We start from the raw sequence: 21,421 nt of genomic DNA, 5'->3' as shown, positions 1-21,421 counted from the left end.
GATAAGGACAGCACAAGAAAAGTGTTTTGGCAAAAAGAATCTTTGTTTTCTAGGCAGATTACTTTAAGAGGTAAAGATAAACATTTTATAATCTATTAAGAGAAAACCAATAGTGTAAGAAAACTTTGTCCTTTGAACAGATAGAAAACCAAATTCTAATTTTGCACCAGCTTACTTTTCATATTTAAAATTCATTCATCTAATTAAATTATTTTCAATCTCTGTCAGTCCTGACCATGCATAAAATTCCTTTCTAAAGATCCCTTTTCCACAAATGCTACATAATTTTCAGATTTTGTCTTATGTTTTACCCCCTTTCTCATTTTGAAATAACAAGTCTCTCTTTAGGACAAAATTCACCTTCTTTTCCTTTAACAAAAGTGCATTTTTTCCCTCATACCACTTTTGTTGAAAACACACATTCTACCTTCCCTGGATCCTTAGATGTTTGCCCTGTTATTTCTAATAGGTTTAATTACATATATTAGAATATTTTTTTGAATGAAGAGATAACATTAAAAAAAGGTTTAAGTACGGTATAGTTAACATACAGTGTTATATTAGTTTCAGGTGTACAATATAGTGATTCAACAATTCTATACATTACTCAGTGCTCATCATAGTAAGTGTATTCTTTAATCCCCATCACTTTTTCACCCCTCCCCACTCCTGACTCCTCTCTGGTAACCAACAGTTTGTTTCCTATATTTAAGAGTCTTTTTTTCCCTTTGTTCATTTGTTTCATTTCTTAAATTCCACATATGACTGAAATCATGATATTTGTCTCGGATTGACTTGCTTTGCTTAGCATTATACTCTCTAGATCCAATCCATGTTGTTGCAAATGGCAAGATTTTATTTTTTTCTATGGCTGAGTAATATTCCCTTGTATATGTATACCCTACCTCTTTTTATCTTTTCATCTATTGATGGACACTGGGCTGCTTCCATATCTTGGCTATTGTAAATAATGCGGCAACAAACATAAGGTGCATATATGTTTTTGATTTACTGTTTTCATATTCTTTGGGCTAATTCCCAGTAGTGAAATTACTGGATCATATGGTAGTTCCATTTTTAATTTTTCAAAAAACCACCATTCTGTTTTTCACAGTGGCTGCACCAGTTTGCATTCTCCTGAACAGTGCATGTGGGTTCTTTTTTTCTCCACATCCTTCCCAAGACTTGTTACTTCTTGTGTTTTTGGTTTTTAGCCATTCTGACAGGTGTGAAGTGATACCTCACTGTAGTTTTGAATTGCATTTTCCTGATGATGAGCAATCTTTTCATGTGCCTGTTCGCTATCTATATATCTTCTTTGTAAAAATGTCTGTTCATGTCTTCTGCTCATTTTTTAATTGGATTATTTGTTTTTTGGGTGTTGAGTTGTATAAATTCTTTATGTATTGTGGATACTAACCCTTTATCAGATAAGTCTTTTGCAAATATTTTCTCCCCTTCAGTAGGTGGTCCTTTAGTTTTATTGATTGTTCTTTTTGTTTTGTTTTGTTTTGTTTTGCTGTGCAGATGTAATCCCAATATTTTATTTTGATGTAATCCCAATATTTTATTACTGTCTGGGGCTTCTAAGATTTTTATGGTTTTGAGTCTCACATTTAGGTCCTTAATCCATTTTGAGTTTATCTTTGTGTGTGATGCAAGAAAGTGGGCCAATTTCATTCTTTTGCGTGTAGATGTCCAATTTTCTCAACACCATTTGTTGAAGAGACTTTCTTTTTCCATTATTTATTATTACCTCTTTTGTTGAAGATTAATTGGCCATTTATTCATGGGTGACTTCTGGGCTTTCTATTCTGTTCTATTCATTTATGTGTCTATTTTTGTGCCAATACCATACTGTTTTTGATTACTATAGCTTTGTAGTATAACTTGAAATCTGAGGTTGTGGTATCTCCAGTTGTGTTTTTCTTCTTCAAGATTGTTTTGGCTATGTAGGGTCTTTTGTGGTTCTATTAAAATTTTAGGATCATTTGCTCTGGATCTGTGAAAATGCTGTTGGTATTTTGATAGGGATTGCATTAAATGTATAGATTGCTTTGGGTAGTATGGACATTTTACCAATATTTGTTCTCTGAATCCATGAACATGGAATACCTTTCCATTTATTTGTGTCATCTTGAATTTCTTTCCTCAGTATTTTGTAGTTTTCAGAGTACTGGCCTTTTATCTCTTTTATTTACTCCTAGGTATTTTTATTAATTTTTGATACAATTGTAAATGGGATTTTCTTTCTTTCTTTCTTTTAAGTTAATTTATTTATTTTGAGAGAGAGAGAGAGAAGGCATCAGCAGGGAACATGAGAGAGGGAGGATGGAGAGAATCCCAAACAGGCTTCAGGTTCAGCAGGGAAACTGATGCAGGGCTTAATCCTATGACTGCAAGATCATGACTTGACCTGAAATCAATAGTTGGATGCTTAACTGACTGAGCCACCCAAGTGCCCCTACATGGATTGTTTTCTTAATTTAACTTTCTGCTACTTCATTACTAGTATATAGAGTTGCAACAGATTTATGTACATCGATTTTTTTTTTTTGAAAGACAGACAGAGACAGCACGATCAGGGAAGGGTCAGAGAGAGAGGGAGATACAGAATCGGAAACAGGCTCCAGGCTCTGAACTAGCTGTCAGCACAGAGCCTGACGTGGGGCTCGAACCCACAAACTGTGAGATCATGACCTGAGCCGAAGCGGGACGCTTAACCGACTGAGCCACCCAGGCGCCCCTATGTACATCAATTTTGTATCCTGCAACTTTAGTGAATTCATTTATCAGTTCTAGTAGTTTTGGGGTGGAGTCTTCAGGGTTTTCTATAATATATAGTATCATGTCATCTGTAAACAGTGAGAGTTTTACTTCTTCCCTACCAATTTGAATGCTGTTTTTCCCTTGTCTGATTGCTGTGGCTAGGATTTCCAGCACTATGTTGAATAAAAGAGATAAGAATGGACATCCTTGTCTTGTTCCTGATCTTAGGGCAAAAGCTCTCCATTCTTCACCATAGAGTGTGATGTTAGCTGTGGGTTTTTCATATATGGTCTTTTATTATGTTGAAGTATGTTCCCTCTAAACCTACTTTCCTGAGGGTTTTTATCATGAATGGACATTGTATTCTGTAAAATGCTTTTTATGCACAATTGAAATGATCATATTTTTTTATCCTTTCTCTTGTTGATGTGATGTAGCACACTGATTGTGAATATTGAACCACACTTGCATCCCGGGAATAAATCCTACGTGTTCGTGGTGAATGATTTTTTTAATGTATTGTTGGGTTCAGTTTGCCAATATACTTTTTTTCAGTTTGCCAATATTTTGTTGAGGATATTTGCATCTATGTTCATTAGGGATATTGGCCTGTAGTTCTCTTTTTTTGTGGTGTCTTTATCTTGTTTTGGTATCAGGGTAATGTTGGCTTTACAGAATGAATTTGAAAGCTTTCCTTTTCTATTTTTGTAATAGTTTAAGAATAGTTATTAAGTCTCCCTTAAATGTTTGGTAGAATACATACATTAAAATTTTTTTAACCCTTTGGGGCATCTGGGTGGCTCAGTTGGTTAAGTGTGACTTCAGCTCAGGTCATGATCTCACAGTTTGTGAGTTCAAGCCCTGCATTGGGCTTTGTGCTGACAGCTCAAAGCCTGGAGCCTGCTTCAAATTCTGTGTCCCTTCTCTCTGCCCCTTCCCTGCTCACACTTTGTCTCTCTCTCTCAAACATATACATTAAAAAAAAAAGGAAAAATTTAACCCGTAATAACCTTCATTTTTTGTGAAAATAAAGAACTAAACTATTATGAACTTCCTCTTATATTAGCATTCTGCAGCTTGGCAAATTAATTAACACTTGTTAATTTTTTAAAACGTGATTTCTCATAGTAAATTTCTTAGCATGACACAAAACATATTTACTAATATGTCCAAATATCTTTAGTTTCTCTGTAAAAGGAAGCAAAAAGTGGATAAGCCTATGCTCAATAATTCATGTTCCAATATTTTATCTTATTTGGAAATGATCAGGATAGTTAATGAACACAACTCATTCTTTAACTTATAGCAAAATTTAAGGCTTCAAGATACCAAAAAGATTTGGGGAAACTACTTAAAAAGTTCACCCAAAACCTTTTTATTCTACTTATATCCAGTTAATTTACTTGTTCTTAACAATAATGCTGAGGCTACCCACACAAACTTCTTGAGACGTTAGACAAAAGTCAGCCATTATATTAACCTATTTTTTTTTTGGTTGATAAATTTTGTAAGAGATAACATGAACTCATTTGACCTTTAGTAATCCCACGTAGAATAAAAATTTTTTTTTGTTTATTTTATTTATGCTGGTAACTCTAAAGATGTACACATTTTATTATTTAAAAAAATTTTTTTTAATGTCTTTTATTTATTTTTGAGAGACAGAGAGAGACAGTGCAAGCAGGGGAGGGTCAGAGAAAGAGGGAGACACAGAATCGGAAGCAGACTCCAGGCTCTGAGCTAGCTGTCAGCACAGAGCCTGACGCGGGGCTTGAACCCACAAACCACGAGATCATGATCTGAGCTGAAGCCGGACGCTTAACTGACTGAGCCACCCAGGCGCCCCGAGATGTACACACTTTAATTAAACAAATCAACTTAAACTGGCTTAAGTTTATTTTCCCAGATTATATGAACCTGAAAAGCATTTGGGTTAGTTTCTGTAAGATTTAATAGATGGAGGCAGAGATGAGAGGAAAGAAAGAGACCAAGTTATGGAATCAAGAAAGCCTTTATTGGAATCCGCGATTCCCAGGTGAGGAGTCAGGGAAATCGCCTGCCTGGTAAGGAGGGGCGAGGTAATTTCTGGGTGAAAGACTTCCGGTCCGGTCCTGGGAGGGCAGACCACCAAATAAGGGCACTTTAGGGACGTGGCGGGATGGGGTTGCCTCCTCTGTCAGGGTGATGGGAAGCTGGGGCTTCATGATTGGCTGTTTTCAAACTGGCTCGGAACCTTCCAGGTCTGCAGGTGAGGGGGTGGGGGTCGTTGGTGCATGGTGTTTTTCTCCAACCCACAGCAAAATGGCGGCTGGGTTGCCATCTTAAGGTAACTTACAGTTTCTATTCTATTCCTGAAATGTTTAGTAATACTTAATTTATATAAACAGATTCCTTTAACTCAATTAGAGCTCTTTTACAAGTTAATTTTAGTATACCATCTGGAGGTAGGAAAATGCCATTTATTTAGAACACGTGTATATATAGACAAACAGACAGAAACAGAGATGTTATAGCTTTTGTTTTAAAATTACTGTCATGAAGAGTGCCTGTATGGCCCAGTCAATTAAACATCTGACTATTGATTTTGGCCTCAGGTCCTGAACTCAGCATAGTGAGATCAAGCATGGCATTGGACTCCGTGCTGAGCATGGAGCCTGCTTGAGATTCTCTCTCCTCTCTCTCTCTCTCAAAAATAAACATTTTTAAAAAACCTAATGTTAATGGAGAAGTCACTTAATTTTTTCATTTGTCTCAGTTTCAAATGACCGTTCCCTCTTTCTTTCATTCTTCTTCTGGTAAGAATTACTTCCCTGAAGTTTGTACTTTATAGAAATGGCCTAGATAAATTAACATTTACATCACAAAGTCTTAGAGAAAGAAACACACTTCTCCAAGAAGGACTTTGGTTTTCTGAGGCCAGTGTTTATAAGCCTTTGATATAAATTGGGGAGATTTGGGAGTTGGTAAAAAGGAATAGGTGAACTTTGAATTGCTTCTAGAGTTGCACTTGTAGTTTTGCAAAGTTTTGTAAGAGAAGGACAGTTGCTCTCAATTCTTCAAACAATTGGATTGCAGCCTAAATGACATGGGAAATTGACTTACCCATTCAACTATGTTACCTTTGATTTGCTTCACAGTTCAACCTTGAACCACTTTACCTTATCAGGAAAAGCCTCTGCTATTGCTTCTATTAACTTCTAAACATTGGCCTTCAGCTGATCACTTGTAGGAAGTCCTAGGAGAAATTCTGGTTATCTGTTTCCTCTGTTAATGGTGAGGGTGGGTGGTTTCCTCAGGGGGCTGTCTGGTTTAACTACGGGTAACTGTGGGTGGGAAGAACACCCCTTAGCAGATAACCAAGGTTCCTGTGAGTAGAATTGTGAATGGCCACTGATCTTTCTAGCTCTTCTCTAAATTTGGTATGAGCTTTTGGAAGTGGAGATAATATGTCTTTAAACTTTAAAAGGTCTGCTGCTGTACATAGGACATGAATTCTTTGTACTAGGGGTCCAGAGTAAATCCACAAAGGACATTGCATAGGAAGGCCTGAAACTGGCAGAGCCAGATTACAGAGCCCTGGGAAGTAGAAGTTGTAGGAAACAGCAAAGTGAGCCCTATTGCCTGTTTCAGGTATTTCTGCTAAATTCAATTCCAGGCTTTCAGCATTTACATGAGTAAACTATATGCATCAAATCTTGTAGGAAGAGGGATGCTAAAATAGGCTAATGGAAACAGATTTTTAAGAAAGGGAATTTACATTGGATGTGGGCGTTAATTTTTGTTCTAAGTCTAATTTCTGTTCTTTCATCTTGTTAAGGGAGTCTCTATAGCTGGCTGTGATACTTCTTTGTATCCTCTGTTTAATTTGCTGCTTCCATTAGTACCAAAAAGACAATTGCTTAGGATGAGAGCTCTCTAAAATTTTTTTCTTTCAAAAATAGGCAATTCAAAGCATCCATCATATATGGCCATTGATAAATAGAATCTTGTATTACTCTCAATAGTGATTCAAACCAATATGCCTTTTTATGGCTCAACCAAGAACAAAAGAGGCATTTCAAAGGACAGTGCAAAAGATGCGTCCCTTGCAAGATCCGGTAAGCTCACTCCCAGAGGTAGCCGAAGAAAGCAGAGGCATCCACTGTCACAGGTGGTTAGATACAGTGAAAACAGTTCTGTGGTTTCCTACAAGAACGTGAGATGCCCCCAGTCACAGACTTGCTCTCGGTGACACCAGGCAGATGCTGCCAGAATGGGACTTGTAGCACTACAAAGACAATGAAGCCGAGAAAGGCCCCTTACAGACTAGACTCCTTATAACAAAGTCTTCTGAGAGCTGGCGCAGTCAGACAAAGGGAATGCTGCCTCACACGGGACCTAGTCTAGCTCAAGTCGGACCCAGTCTGGTTTTTCATATTGGATCCACAGGCTATTTGGCTGTCAGCCACACGTATACTGGTATTTGCATCCTGTAATTGATGGAGACCAGACAGAGCAGTCTCATTGGTCATAAAGCCAAACCCACAATGGCAGAAACAAAAGAAAACAATGACCATCTCTGGGGGAAAGGAATCAATAGGGATCAAGAGTACTCATACCAAATCTTTACCAGAATTGCTATACCCAAGGAACTTAGTTCACGCAAATCTTTTCTCCTGCTAATCTTTTTTTTAAGTTTATCTATTTTTAGAGAGAGAGAGAATGTATGTGAGTGGGGGAGGGGCAGAGAGTGAGAGGGAGGGAGCCAGGTAGGCTCTGTGCTGTTAGGATGGAGCCTGACACGGGGCTGGATCCCATGAAGTGCAAGATCATGACCTGAGCCGAAATCAAGAATTGGACGTTCAACTGACTGAGCCGCCCAGGCTCCCCTCCTGCTAATTTGTGTTTAGAAAAAGAAAAGGACTCTCACCTTGCCTTGCTTCCATCAGATCCTGCAGGTAGAGATTTAGGAGACTGACAAGTAAGTCAATCTTACCTTCTGCTGGCTTTTTCCAGAGGTCCCAGGATCTCAGCTGAGCAGTCCCAGAGTGAGCAATGTCCACTCAGTGAAAGTCCCTTTATGATCGCCAACTGCTAGGGTGGAAAAATATCCCCTTCTTCTCTTTTTAAGTTCTTTGGCTGGTCTAATAATCAAATTGACATAAGACAGATTAACAGGACAAAAACAAATTAAGTTTCCTAGATACCAGAGCCCCAAAGATGAGACATGTCAGGTAGTTGAGGTTTATACGCCACCCTCAGCTAAGGAATGGGATAGTGGCCTGGGGCTTCAAAGGAGAGGAGTGTAATTCTCAGCAGATAAGAAAAGCCTGTTTGGTAATGAGGTGTTGTCCTGCCACACAGATGAGTCTTACTGATAAAAAGTTGTCTCTGGTAATAGGTCTCTTTCTGGGCCAAGCCCCCTATTTAAATTCTTTTTGGTAGTTACCGGAGAGGTAAAAGTTTTTCTTGAGTCTGCCGGGTCTTTATTGACTTCAGCTCAAAAGGACCCACGTGCCAAAGTGGCACATTTTGGAATGGCATATTTCACTCTCCTTCGAAGGCATAACCAGTCCCTGTGCGCTCATAGGAAATTATAACTATTTTGGGATGCTCTGTCTGTAAGCCAGAGAGGCGCGATGGTTACCTCACCTTTCCGTATTACACCTTGAGGAAGATCTAGAGAAGTGCTACTCAAAGTCTTAAGAGTATGCACTGTGGGCTAGAATTAGTTCTTAAATTGGTGTTACCTGTCCGTATCCAGATAATTATAGAAATTGAGAGCAAGCATTTAGAAACTTTTATAGAAGTTTAATAAAGTAACTTATGTTTGTTTAATTTAATGATGAAAATGCCAGGGGAGCACCTTGGTGACTCAGTCAGTCCACTGTTGAGGAACAGATTTCAGCTCAGATCATGATACAGGTTGGTGGGTTTGAGGCCCACATCTTTGCACTGACAGTGCGGAGCCTGTTTAGGATTCTCTGTCTCTCTGTCCCTCCCCCACTCGCATGCACATTCTCTCTCAAAAATAAACACTAGTAAACTATAAACTAAAAAAAAAAAACTATAAATTTTTTAAAAACACTAATTGTTTTAAATGTCAGCTTGTATTTTGATGTCTGTGCATTTTTTAAAATGTTTGTTTATTTATTATTATTGAGAGATTGTGTGAGCAGGGGAAGTACAGGAAGAGAGAGGGAGACAGAACCCGCAGCTGGCTCCAAGCTGTCAGTGCAGAGCCCGACTTGGGGCTCAAACCCATGAGCCACAAGATCATGACCTGAGCCAAAGTGGGGCGCTAAACTGACTGAGCCACCCAGGTGCCCCTGATGTCTGTTTTTTAATTCATTTTTTTAAATGTTTTATTTATTTTTGATACTGAGAGTGACAGAGCATGAGAGGGGGAGGGGCAGAGAGGGAAGGAGACACAGAACCGGAAGCAGGCTCCAGGCTGTGAGCTGTTAGCACAGAGCCTGATGCGGGGCTTGAACCCATGAACTGTGAGATCATGACCTGAGCCAAAGCCAGATGCTTAACCAACTGAGCCATCCAGGCGCCCCTTTAATTCATTTTTAAATAATTAACTTTTATCATATTTTATAAAACTGTAGTTGGCAATGGGTTGGAAAGAAAAAACTAGTATTTCATTATAGATAATTTGAAGAATCTGGATCTGGAGAGCATTCTTTCTTAAGATTCAAAAGAGTCAGTCTTCATGACACTGAACTTGACAATAGTCTTGGATATGACATCAAAAGCACAGAAAAAATGGCAAATATAGACACATGGGACTACTTCAAACTAACACTTTTCTGCATCAAAGGACACAGTCAACAAAGTGAATAGCAATCTACTAAATGGGAAATAATATTTGCATGTCATGTATCTGATATATCTGATAAGAGGTTAATGTCCTGAATATATTAAGAACTCCTTCAACTCAACAATAAAAATGTTAAATAACCCAATTAAAAAATGGGAAAGGATTTGATTAGACATTTCTCCAAAGATGATATACAAATGATCAATACACATATGAAAAGATTATTGGCATCACTCATCAGGGAAAAGGAAATCAAAACCACATTGAGTTATTACCTCATACCCAGTAAAATGACCAATATAAAAAACCCAGGGGTGCTCGGGTGGCTCAGTTGGTTAAGTGTCTGACTTTTGATTTCTCAGTTCATGGTCTCATGGTTCTTGAGATGGAGCCCCGTGTCAGGCTCTGTGCTAACAGCACAGAGTCTGCTTGGGATTCTCTCTCTCCATCTCTCTCTCTGTCCCTGCGTTGCTTGCTCTCTCTCAAAATCAAATAAACAAACATTAAAAAAAAAAACAGAAAATTACAAGTGTTGGCAGGGATGTGGAGAAAATGGAACCCTGTATACTGTTGGTGGGAGTATAAAATGGTACAACCACTCCAGGAAATAAATAGTATGACACTTTCTCAAAGAATTAAAAATAGAACTACCATATAACTCAGCAATCCCACTTCTGGGTATATCTAAAAGAATTGAAAACAGGATCTCAAAGAGATATTTTTCATATCAATGTTTATTGCAACATTATTCATAATAGCCAGGAAATAGAAGGAACCTAAACATACATTGACAGATGAATGCATAAACACAATGTGGTATAAATATGTACACAGTGAAATATTATTCAGCATTAAAAAGAAAGGAAATACTGTCACGTGCTGGAACATGTATGAACCTTGAAGACATTATCCTAAGTGAAATGAGCTAGTTATAAAAAGACAAATATTGTATGATTCCACTTATGCAAGATATCTAGAGAAATTCATAGAAACAGAAGGTAGAAGGAGATTATTAGGGCTGAAGGAAGGGGATCAGGGGAGTTGTTTTTTAATAGGTATAAAGTTTTAGATTTGCAAGATGGAAAACTTCTGAAGGTGTATTTCTTTGTTTTTTTTACTTTTTTTTGGTACTGTTTTTATTTATTTTTGAGAGAGAGACAGCGTGAGCAGGATAGGGTCAGAGGGAGAGGGAGATCCAGAATCTGAAGACAGGCTTTAGGCTCTGGGCTAGCTGTCAGCACAGAGCCTGACGTGGGGCTCGAACCCACAAACTGTGAGATCATGACCTGAGCCAAGGTCAGACACTTAAACGACTGAGCCACCCAGGTGCCCCTCTGGAGGTGTATTTCAAACAATGTGAATAAACAACACTACTGACCTACACTCTTACAAATAGACAAGGTGGTGAATTTTATGCTCTGTGTTTTGACCACAATAGTAATAATAATAAAAGAATCTAAGGGGGAGCAGGCTTATCTCATATCTCCTTTGTACTAGTTATTTTTACTGCATAAAAAATTATCACAAACTTATAGCTTAAAGCAACACACTTTTATTATCTCACAGTTCACATCAGTCAGGAGTCTGGCTTGGGTTAACTGGGTCTTCTGCTCAGGGTCTCCCCAGGCAGAAATCAATGTGTGGGCCATGGCTACAATCTCATCTGAGACTTAGGGTCCTCTTTCAAGCTCACTGTGGATGTTGACAGAATTTAATTCCTTGTGTTTATGTGGTTAAAGTTCCTGTTTCTTCTTGCTATTGGCTGAGGACTAGTCTTAGTTCCTAGAGGCTGCCCTCACATCCTTGCTTATGACACTCTATGATAAAATGATAGTTTTCTTTATTTTCAATGGATGAGGAAAACTCTCTGATGGTTTATTTCTTTTAAAAGGCTTCCCTGATTAGGGCAGGCTCACCCAAGATAATCTCCTTTTTGATTAATTCAAACTCCAATTTAGTTATCTAATCACAGGAATGATGCTCTACCATATTCACTGGGCTCACACTCAAGGGGAGGGGATTATATGCAAGGCATATACATCAAAGGGCAGGAATCTTTAGGGCTGCCTTCGAATTCTGCTGACCAAAACTTCTCCCTTTTGTTAAAAGTCATCAAATACCTATCGGGACTTGTGGCATAAAATAAACTTGGAGTGGGGAAAAAATGTGTGTGATGATGTTTATTTTTTTAATTGGACATAAGAATTGGGTGGTATATTCAAGTTTTGCTAGAGGAGAAATAAAAGGAAATAAGTTGGTTTGGCCCACTTGGAAATTAAGTAAATTTCATATTATTTATTTGGTCTCCTTTCAAGCATTACATATATTTTTAACTGTTTTTATGAACAGGGAGACACTTTTTTTTAAAGTTTATTTATTTATTTTTGAGAGAAAGACAGAATTCCAGTGAGGGAGGGGTGGTGAGAGAAGGAGACATGAATCTAAAGCAGGCTCCAGCGGCTGAACTGTCAGCACAGAGCCTGACGCAGGGCTCGAACTCACGAACCATGAAATAGATCATGACCTGAGCCGAAGTTATACACTTAACCCCTAGGTGCCCCATGGAGACACTTTTTAAATTAAAAAAAATATTTTTGTTGGATTGGTTTACAATTTCAGATATAAATTAATTATATCTTCCTCCATGTTTACTTAATGATATTTCTGAAATATGACACATATTGCTAAAATAACATTCTTTCTAGTATTTAAGCCCTATTTTCTAAAATTAAATAAAAATTGGTTATATTACTTTAAGAGGAAGAAAACTTTTTTGTAGCAATAAACATCCTGCATACAAATGTTACCTTATGTTTTCTTTCAACTCAAAACAATTTATATTCTTTTAAGATATATTCTTTTAAGAAGTATTCTTTTCTTTCCAGAAATCAGAAATTTTTACATTTTTTAATTTTTTTTTCATATTTTATTTATTTTTGATACAGAGAGAGACAGAGCATGAGAGAGGGAGGGGCAGAGAGAGAAGGAGACACAGAATCCGAAGCAGGCTCCAGGCTCTGAGCTAGAGTCAGCACAGAGCCTGACGCGGGGCTCGAACCCACAAACGTGAGATCTGACCTGAGCCGAAGCCGGAGGCCCAACCGACTGAACCACCCAGGTGCCCCACATTTTTTAATTTTAAAAATTGTATTATTTTTAATTTTTTAAATGTTTATTTATCTTTGAGAAAGAGAGAAGTCTTGAGCAGGGGAGGGGCAGAGAGAGAGAGCAAGAGATGGAGAGAGAATATGAAGCAGGGTCCAAGCTCTGAACTGTCAGCACAGAGCCTGACAGGGGGCTCGAACTCACAAGCTGTGAGATCATGACCTGAGCCAAAGTCGGACGCTCAGCCAACTGAGACACCCAGGCGCCCAGTCAATATATTTTAAAACTGCCACACACGTTTGGGGAAATGACCAAAAAAAAAAAAAAAAAAGTCTAGCATGGCCAGAATTAGAGTAAAAGGTGAAGAGTAATGACTGATGAAGAGAAGACTCGTGAGTGATGACATTGGAAAAGTAAGCTGGAGCCATATTTTTCTTTCTTTCTTTCTTTCTTTTCTTTCCCTTCCTTCCTCCCTCCCTCCCTCCCTCCCTTCCTTCCTTTCTTTCTTTCTTCCTTTCTTTCTTTAGATTTTATTTTTAAGTAATCTCTACACCCAACATAGAACTCAAACTGATAAACCTGAGATCAAGAGTCACATGCTCCACAGACTGAGTCAGCCAGGTGCCCCAGGAGCCAGATTTCTTATTGCCCAATTCGTCTTAGTGGTTTAGTTTTTATCTTGAGGGCAGTGGGAAGCCTTTGAAGAGTTTTTGTTAGTTTTTTAAAATAGCTTTATTGAGATATAATTCATGAACCATATAATTCATCCATTTAAAATGTTCAATTCAATGGGTTTTAGAGTAGTCACAGAGTTGTGCATCTATCATCACAGTCGGTTTTAGAACGTTTTCATTACCCCGGAAAGAAACCTGTACCCCTTAGTTGTTATCCCTCCTCCCACCTGCCCTTAGGCAACTGCTACTCTACTTTTTGTCTCTATAGATTTGCCTATTCTAGGCTCTTCATATAAATGGAATCATACAATATGTGGTCCTTTGTGACTGGTTTCTTTCACTTACCATGATTTCAAGTTTCATCCATGTTGCAGTATGTGTCAATACTTCATCCCTTTTTATGGCTGAATAATATCCTATTCATGGATATATCACATATGATCTATCAGCTGATAGACATTAGGGCTGTTCCCACTTTTTAGCTATTATGAATAAAGTTGCTATAAACATTCACATACAAGATTTTATGTGTACATGTTTTCATTTCTCTTGGACATATACCTAAGAGTGGAAGTTTTGGGCCATATGATAACCATATACTTATTTTTTTGAGAAATTTGTAGACTGTTTTCTAATCAGGTGTACCATTTAATATTTCTGCTAGCAATGGATGAGGGTTTCCACTTTCTTCACATCCTTGCTAACACTTGTTATTATTTATCTTTTTGATAACACCTAACCTGGTGGGTGTGATGTGGCATCTCATTATATTTATAATTTGCATTTCTGTTTTAAAATGTATGTTTTGTTATTATTCAAGTTTGGCATGGTCAGTAGATAAGATTGCCAGTGAAAAGATAGGTGTCATACTCACAGATCTCAAGAGGAAGGGGTACACCAAGCCATGGCTGAGGAAACCAAAGAGGAGGCACCAGTTTAGGTAAAGAGGGGAGGGGAATATGTGTAAGAACTTTTACTGTGGTTTCTGTGGGAAGAAGCGGGTGAGGCGGGTAAGCAGGTTTCGAGTTGGCTAGGCTGAATAAGTTCCACAGGCCCTGGGGTAAAGGGCTGCTCCAGTTGTCTGGTACCTGGCCTTGGGGTAATTACGGTAGAGAAATACTAGCCTGGAGTATAAAAATGATGAGGAGTGTTTAGGGGTACGGGCTCTGGATTGATTGGTTTGGCATATGAAAGGCACAGGCAGGCAAGTCCTTTACTGTCTAAGTATTTATTGGATAGTTCTGAGGGATTGGTGCTTCTGCATCAGCACATGGTTAATAGGATTCCTTTGATGGTTAACAATGTTGAGTATCTTTTCATGTGCTTATTGGCTATTTGTAGATCTTCTTTGGAGAAATATCTGCTCAGATCCTTTGCTCATTTTAATTTATATTTAAAATTTTTCATTTATTTATTTTTGAAACAAAGAAAGAGAGAGAGAGAAATGTGTGTGAGCAGGGGAGAGAGGTAGAGGGGGAGAGAGTGAGAGAACCTTAAGCAGGCTCTACACCTAGCACGGGACTCAATAAGGCAACCCTGAGATCATGACCTGAGCTGAAATCAAGAGTCAGACACTCGGGGCACCTGGGTGGCTCAGTTGGTTAAGCATCCGACTTGGCTCAGGTCATGATCTCACAGTCTGTGGGTTCAAGCCCCGTGTCGGGCTCTGTGCTGACAGCTCAGAGCCTGGAGCCTGCTCAGATTCTTTGTCTTCCTCTCTCTCTGCCCCTCCCCTGCTCGCTCTCTGCTCTGTCTCTCACAATAAAATAAAGGCATTAAAAAAAAAAAAAAGAGGGCACCTGGGTGGCTCAGTCGGTTAAGCCTCCGACTTCGGCCCAGGTCAGATCTCACGTTCGTGGGTTCGAGCCCGTGTTAGGCTCTGTGCTGACAGCTAGCTCAGAGCCTGGAGCCTGCTTCCGGTTCTGTGTCTCCTTCTCTCTCTGCCCCTCCCCCTCTCATGCTCTGTCTCTCTCTGTATCAAAAATAAATAAAAACATTTAAAAAATTAAAAAAAAAATTAAAAAAAAAAAAGAGTCAGAAGCTCAACTGACTGAGTCACCTAGACGTCCCATCTTTTGTCTGTAAGAGTTACCTGAAGATGGCGACTGAGCGGCCATTTTGCTGTGGGTTGGAGAAAAACACGGTGCACCGACCCCACCCCTCACCTGCAGACCTGGAATGTTCCGAGCCAGTTTGAAAACAGCCAATCATGAAGCCCCAGCTTCCCATCACCCTGACCGAGGAGGCAACCTATCCCATCCTGCCACGTCCCTAAAGTGCCCTTATTTGGTGGTCTGCCCTCCCATGACCAGACCGGAAGTTGGAAGTCTTTTGCCCACAAAATACCTCGCCCCTCCCGTACCAGGCGCGACTTCCCTGACTGCCCACTCCCGGAGTCACGGAACCTCGCCTGGGAATCACAGATCCCAATAAAGGCTTTCTTGGCTCCATAACTTGGTCTCTTTCTTTCCTCTCATCTCTGCCTCCATCTATTAAATCTTACATTGTCCATTTTTTAAACTGGGTTATCTGTGTTTTTGTTGTTGAGTTGCAGTAGTTCTTTATACATTCTACAGGTACCTTATCAGATACATGATTTGCAAAAAACTCTCTTCTGTGGATTGTTTTTTCATTTTCTTGATGGTGTCTTTTGAAGCACAAAAGAGAGAATTTTAATAGGAAACTGACCTAATCAGATTTACATTTTAGAAAGAATATTGTTTGCAGTACAGCTAATTGTGTGTGGGTGAGCCAAGGGTGTAATACAGAAAAATCGTGAAGGAAGCCCAGGAATCTTTGGCTTTGGAAACTTCAGGACACATTGTAAATGTAATTAAAGGAACACTAGATATGGATTTTCCTCATTAGTTGGTACTTTAAGCAAAATTTAAATATATACATTTCTAACTTCTGGAACTGAAATGAATGCAATCCAAATGCAACATAAAAATATTTATTTTTTTATTGAGAGAAACCAGGAGATGATGTTTGGATGCGAGGAATGCATTGCTACAAAAACAAAAAATTAAGGTTTTTACTGCTCTGAAAGTGTTATAAAGTAAATTTCTATTTGATTTTAGAAAAGCATGATTTAAATACTAGAAAGTGTGTTGTTCTCAGCAATAAGGGTCACATGTCAGAATTGTTACTGAACAAAATATGGAACTAAGTATGAAAAGGATTAATTCCCTTACATCTGAAGTCTTAGACTAAGTGAAGGGAAAGAGAGTACTAAAAAAGTGTTTGAAAATAAGCTTATTAAGGAGAATCAGGTCTGGTGACAGGTCAATAATTAAATGTGTTACTTTTGAAATTCCTCTGAGATATTCAAGTGAAGATTGGCTAAATGGCATTTGGATATATGATTCTGGCACCTGCTGGAAATATCTAAATCGCAGTTCCAGATTTTGGGGCCTTTTCATACAGATGTTAATGAAAAAGAATTATATGTACTGAGATTATTCAGGGCATTGGACAGTAAGAATAGAAGAGGGCGATGAAAAGAATGAGGGAAGCATCACCAGGTAAGGGACAAAAAGAGGAACTTGTGAAGAACAGAGAGGATTAGCCAGGAGAAGCAGGAAAGCTGGGAGAGTTGGCCTTAGGTGCCAAGGGAGGAGAGAGCTGGACAGTGTGAAATATTTTTTTGAGAGGTCAAGCAAAAATTTGTCTGCTGATTATGGGAATACAGAGATTAGAAGTGATCTTAATAAGAGTGGTTTCTGGGGAGTAGTGAAGATGGAAGTCTGAGGGCAATGAGTTCAAGAATGAGTATAAGCAAAGGAAATGGAGATGATGAATATACTATTAATTCAACTGCCTTCAGCTCTGGGGACTGTGTGCAACGGATGTGGGGTGACAGAACAGTGGTTTTTATTTGGGAGAGGGCTTAGGTCTTTAAATGCTGATAAGGCATTAAAAAAGTATTAAAATATATTTAATGCCATTTTATTACTCGTTTTGTTATTGTTTCTGGAGATTTTCTCTGTTCCTTTCTTGTCTTTGTCACTCTGGGTCTTTCCTTTCCATTCAAAGAGTCCTCTTTAATATTTCTTGCAGCGCTGGTTTAGTGGTCATGAACTTTCATTTTTGTTTGGGAAATTCTTCATCTCCCCTTCTATTCTGAATGATAGTGAACACTTGAAACTAATATTACATTGCAAGTTAGCTAACTGGAATTTAAATAAACACTTAAAAAGGATTAAATCTACTTACACTTTAGTGAGTGAAGATGTTAGTTGGAAAAAGAGGTACTAAAAATACAAGTGAACAGTATCTGGGCTAGATACTGTAGACTAAAGACAAAAAAACCTACACAAATACTGTGCTTAATAAATCTGTTTGTCACATTGGTATGCATTAGCATTCTCTACTTTATGTGTATACTAGGATTTAACATACGGGTGAATATACTGTAGATAGAGTGTCAGGTTTCTTATTGTTGGAGAAAGAAAGTTACAAATAAAAGAAGAGAGGGTGCTAGGTGGCTCAGTCAGTTAAGTGTCCAACTCTTGATTTCGGCTCAGGTCATGATCTCATGGTTTGTAAGATTGAGCCCTGTGTTAGGCTCTGATGCTAACAGCTTGGAACCTGCTTGGGATTCTTTGTCTCCCTTTCTCTCTGCCACTTTCTTGAGTGTGCATGTGCGTGCACTCTCTCTCTCTCTCTTTCAAAATAAATAAATAAAAGTTAAAAAAAAAACAAGAGAAAAAGCTAGAACAAACTTTGTGATCTGGAATCAATTGGTGTCAGAAAAGTTCATAGTTATGCACACACACACATATACACACACAGATAGTAGATAAGAATAAATATAAATGTGTGTGGTGCATATGTGCATTAATATACATACATGTAATTCCTTAGGTCTGTTCACTAAGATACCCTAGTAGCAGTGAGCACATCTAGTACCCAGGTTGGTTCAAAAATGCCATCCCTTAATAAAGGGAACCAGGGGCTCCCCTTGGAGAAGCTGTTGATTCCAAGAAGACCAGACTATCTTGTGGTATGAGAAAATAAGGAAGTGCTTAAAAAAGGAAGTAGACAGGTCAAAAGGATACAGAAACTAGTCTGAAGGAGCTACCAATGGCTAAAGTGGAACAATTTGAGAAACAAAATAATGATAATATTGAATTATAACCCATAGACTATCCGTAAATCCATACTGACATAAATAGAATTAAACAAATAAATTAGGGAGAAGGAATTACTGTTCCTCACAGAAAAATTCCATTTAGTAATGTAGAATGAATAAGGGAAATTTACAATCTCTATTAGGCAAATGCAACAGTAATAATTGTTGCAGGCAAGATCCACTGATGCATGGTAGAATCAGTGAGTGACAGTTTGAGGCAAAACAGGATTTTTGCATAGTCTCAAAGTAACTCCCTCAAGATTTTTATCAATACAAAGGGTAAAAATAGCAACTTTACTACCTGGTAGATATTGGCCTAACCAAGGGATCAAGATTAAAACCACCAGTAATAAGATGTATTGACATCATTTACCCTCTGATATGATACATTGAGAACACAGTATCACTTCTATGCTATTGTTGCTCAAAATACATAACTTCAATCTGATGATTAGAAAATATCAGTAAAACGAAATTGAGAGACATTCTGCAAAATGACTGCCAATACTCATCAAAAGTATCAAGGTCATGAAAGACAAGAAAAACTGAGGAACTGTCATAGTCTGGAAGAGATTAGGGAAACCCAACAACTAAATACAGTATGGGATCTTGGACTGGGTTTTGGGACAGGAAAAAGAGACATTAACGCAAAAACCAGTAAAATTTCAATAATTTCTATAATTAGCATGATTGCATGCTAACTTTCTGCTTTTGATCATTGAACTATGGTTATGCAAATTGTTAAAATAAAGGAAGCTTGGGTGAAGGGTATACATGATCTCAGTACTATTTTTGTAACGTTTCTGTAAGTCTAAAACTATTTTTCAGAACAAAAAGTTACAAAGGACATTGGGGCGCCTGAGTGGCTCAGGTGGTTAAGCATCCAACTTCGGCTCAGGTCATGATCTCAGAGCTCGTGAGTTCCAGTCCCATCTGTGTGGGGCTCTGTGCTGACAGTTCACAGCCTAGAGCCTGCTTCAGAGTCTATGCCTTTTTCTCTCTTTGCCCCTCCTCCGGTCACACACACACTCTCTCTCTCTCTCAAAAAAGAAAATTAGAAATATTTTTAAAAAAAGAATAAAGGTGAAGGGTGGCATCTAGATCATAGGGTATAAAAGTACTCCTGTTTAGGAGGAGCTATGTCATTCCTGCGGAACCAAGAAGGCTGGCAGAAATCATGAGTGGTCATGATGGTAGGTTTACTGAATTGATGTCAGGAAACTGGTGGAGTTCTTTAAGGAAAGACCAGGCTGTACCCTCAATGTCCACCATAGGGCCTGCCATAGAGTAGGGGTGCAACAAATGTTTATTGAACTGAACAGGCTTGGGTTTGGGTCATGACTATATGATCTCAGGGAAGTTATTTACTCTTTCTGTGCCTCCATTTTCTCTGAAATTAGGGATAATAATCCAAGTTGTTGAGAACTTAATATGTATTTACCAAAATTTATTTCCTTTTCTTCCTGGGCACACAGCTCGATAATACTTCCCAGCCTCCAGTTATGTTAGAAGCCTACTGAGTGGCACATCACTCCATACATCTAATTCTACATCTCCATATATATTTAATGAAAGAATATAACTATTGACATGGTCCATTATAAACTTTGTTGTGTTACCAGTTTCCCTTCATCTTGATCCAAGATGACATCTTGTCTGCCCATGGAGGTGGTTAAGACCAAATGAAAATTTCCAATGGATAGCTTATTATAAAGAATATGATTTTGGGGGCTCCTGGTGGCTCAGTCAGTTAAGCATCTGACTTCAGTTCTGGACATGATCTCATGGTTTATGAGTTTGAGCCCCTCATTGGGCTTTGTGCTGACAGTGCAGAGCCTGCCTGGGATTTTCTCTCTCTCCCTTTCTCTCTCTGCCCTTCCCCACTTGTGAGCATGCTGTCTCTCTCAAAATAAATAAATAAGCTTAAAAAAATAAAGGCAAAGAATGTGATTTTTTTTTACACAGATCTAACTGATAATGATTAATTCTTCCCTAATTATGAGCCACGGAAAAAGGTCATGTATTTATAATTCCCTGACATTGGCTAGAACTAGAAGGCAATAACAGTTGTGGAAAAAATTTAGAGTGTTTCTTCCTTTTTTCCCCTACCACCCATTTAATTTGAGGATACACTATTATTAGAAACTGAGAGGGCAGAAGGACATTGTGGTTAGAGAATGGAAAAAATGAATTGCTGCTAACAAAAAAATTGCAGATCACTGAGGTGGGGTCCTCTGGGGTTGCAGTACCTTAGATTAAGCCATCAATGGTTTAGATTTCGAATTTCAATTTTCCTAGTCCCATAAAATGGTCAAATCACTTAAATGAATGAGTTAAAAAAAATCCATGGATTCTCATGCTAACCAATTTCATGTGAGTAAAATAGTAAATCAGAATGCTAATTGATTAATTTACAATGACAAATGAAATCAAAGAGCAGATTGTTTGTTTTATCAGTTGCTTGATAAATGTTCTTTGTAGGAAAATCTATCTGGAAAGCCATATAGTTATAATCAGAAAGTTTTCTGGCAAACAGGAATCTGGAGCAAGAAGAATTAGATGTGTGATTTTTTTTTAACTTGAGAGAGGGAGAGATAGAGACAGAGAGAGAGAGACAGAGAGACAGAGAGACATAGAGAGCAGGGGGGAAGGGCAGAGGGACAGAGGGAGGTTCTTAAGCAGACTCCACAGTGTGGAGCCCGAAGTGGGACTTGATCCCACAATTCTGGGATCATGACCTGAGCTGAAATCAAGAGTCAGATGCTCAACCAACTGTCACCCAGGCACCGCTAGATGTGTCATCTGAAAGGCCAGAATTATCAGATTATGATAACTGAAAGCAACCATTTCAATGGTAAGGACAGACTTGCTAAGGGAGGCTTGCTTTTTCTCTACTGATGTTTTCTTTTATGTGGATTAAACAAGGTGGTATAA

At 38.5% G+C, this 21,421-nt stretch overlaps 1 long non-coding RNA gene across 1 annotated transcript in view; it reads left to right on the top strand.

Moving 5' to 3' along the window:
* Positions 1 to 21,421, top strand: part of LOC115298344 — a 31,182-nt gene that overhangs the window by 5,298 nt on the left and 4,463 nt on the right. The window lies entirely within an intron of this gene.

Source organism: Suricata suricatta, chromosome 1 (assembly GCF_006229205.1).
Source record: "Suricata suricatta isolate VVHF042 chromosome 1, meerkat_22Aug2017_6uvM2_HiC, whole genome shotgun sequence".
In the NCBI taxonomy this organism is placed as follows: domain Eukaryota; kingdom Metazoa; phylum Chordata; class Mammalia; order Carnivora; family Herpestidae; genus Suricata; species Suricata suricatta.
Note: the sequence above shows the minus strand (reverse complement) of the source record. Positions and strands in the feature narration are given on the sequence as shown.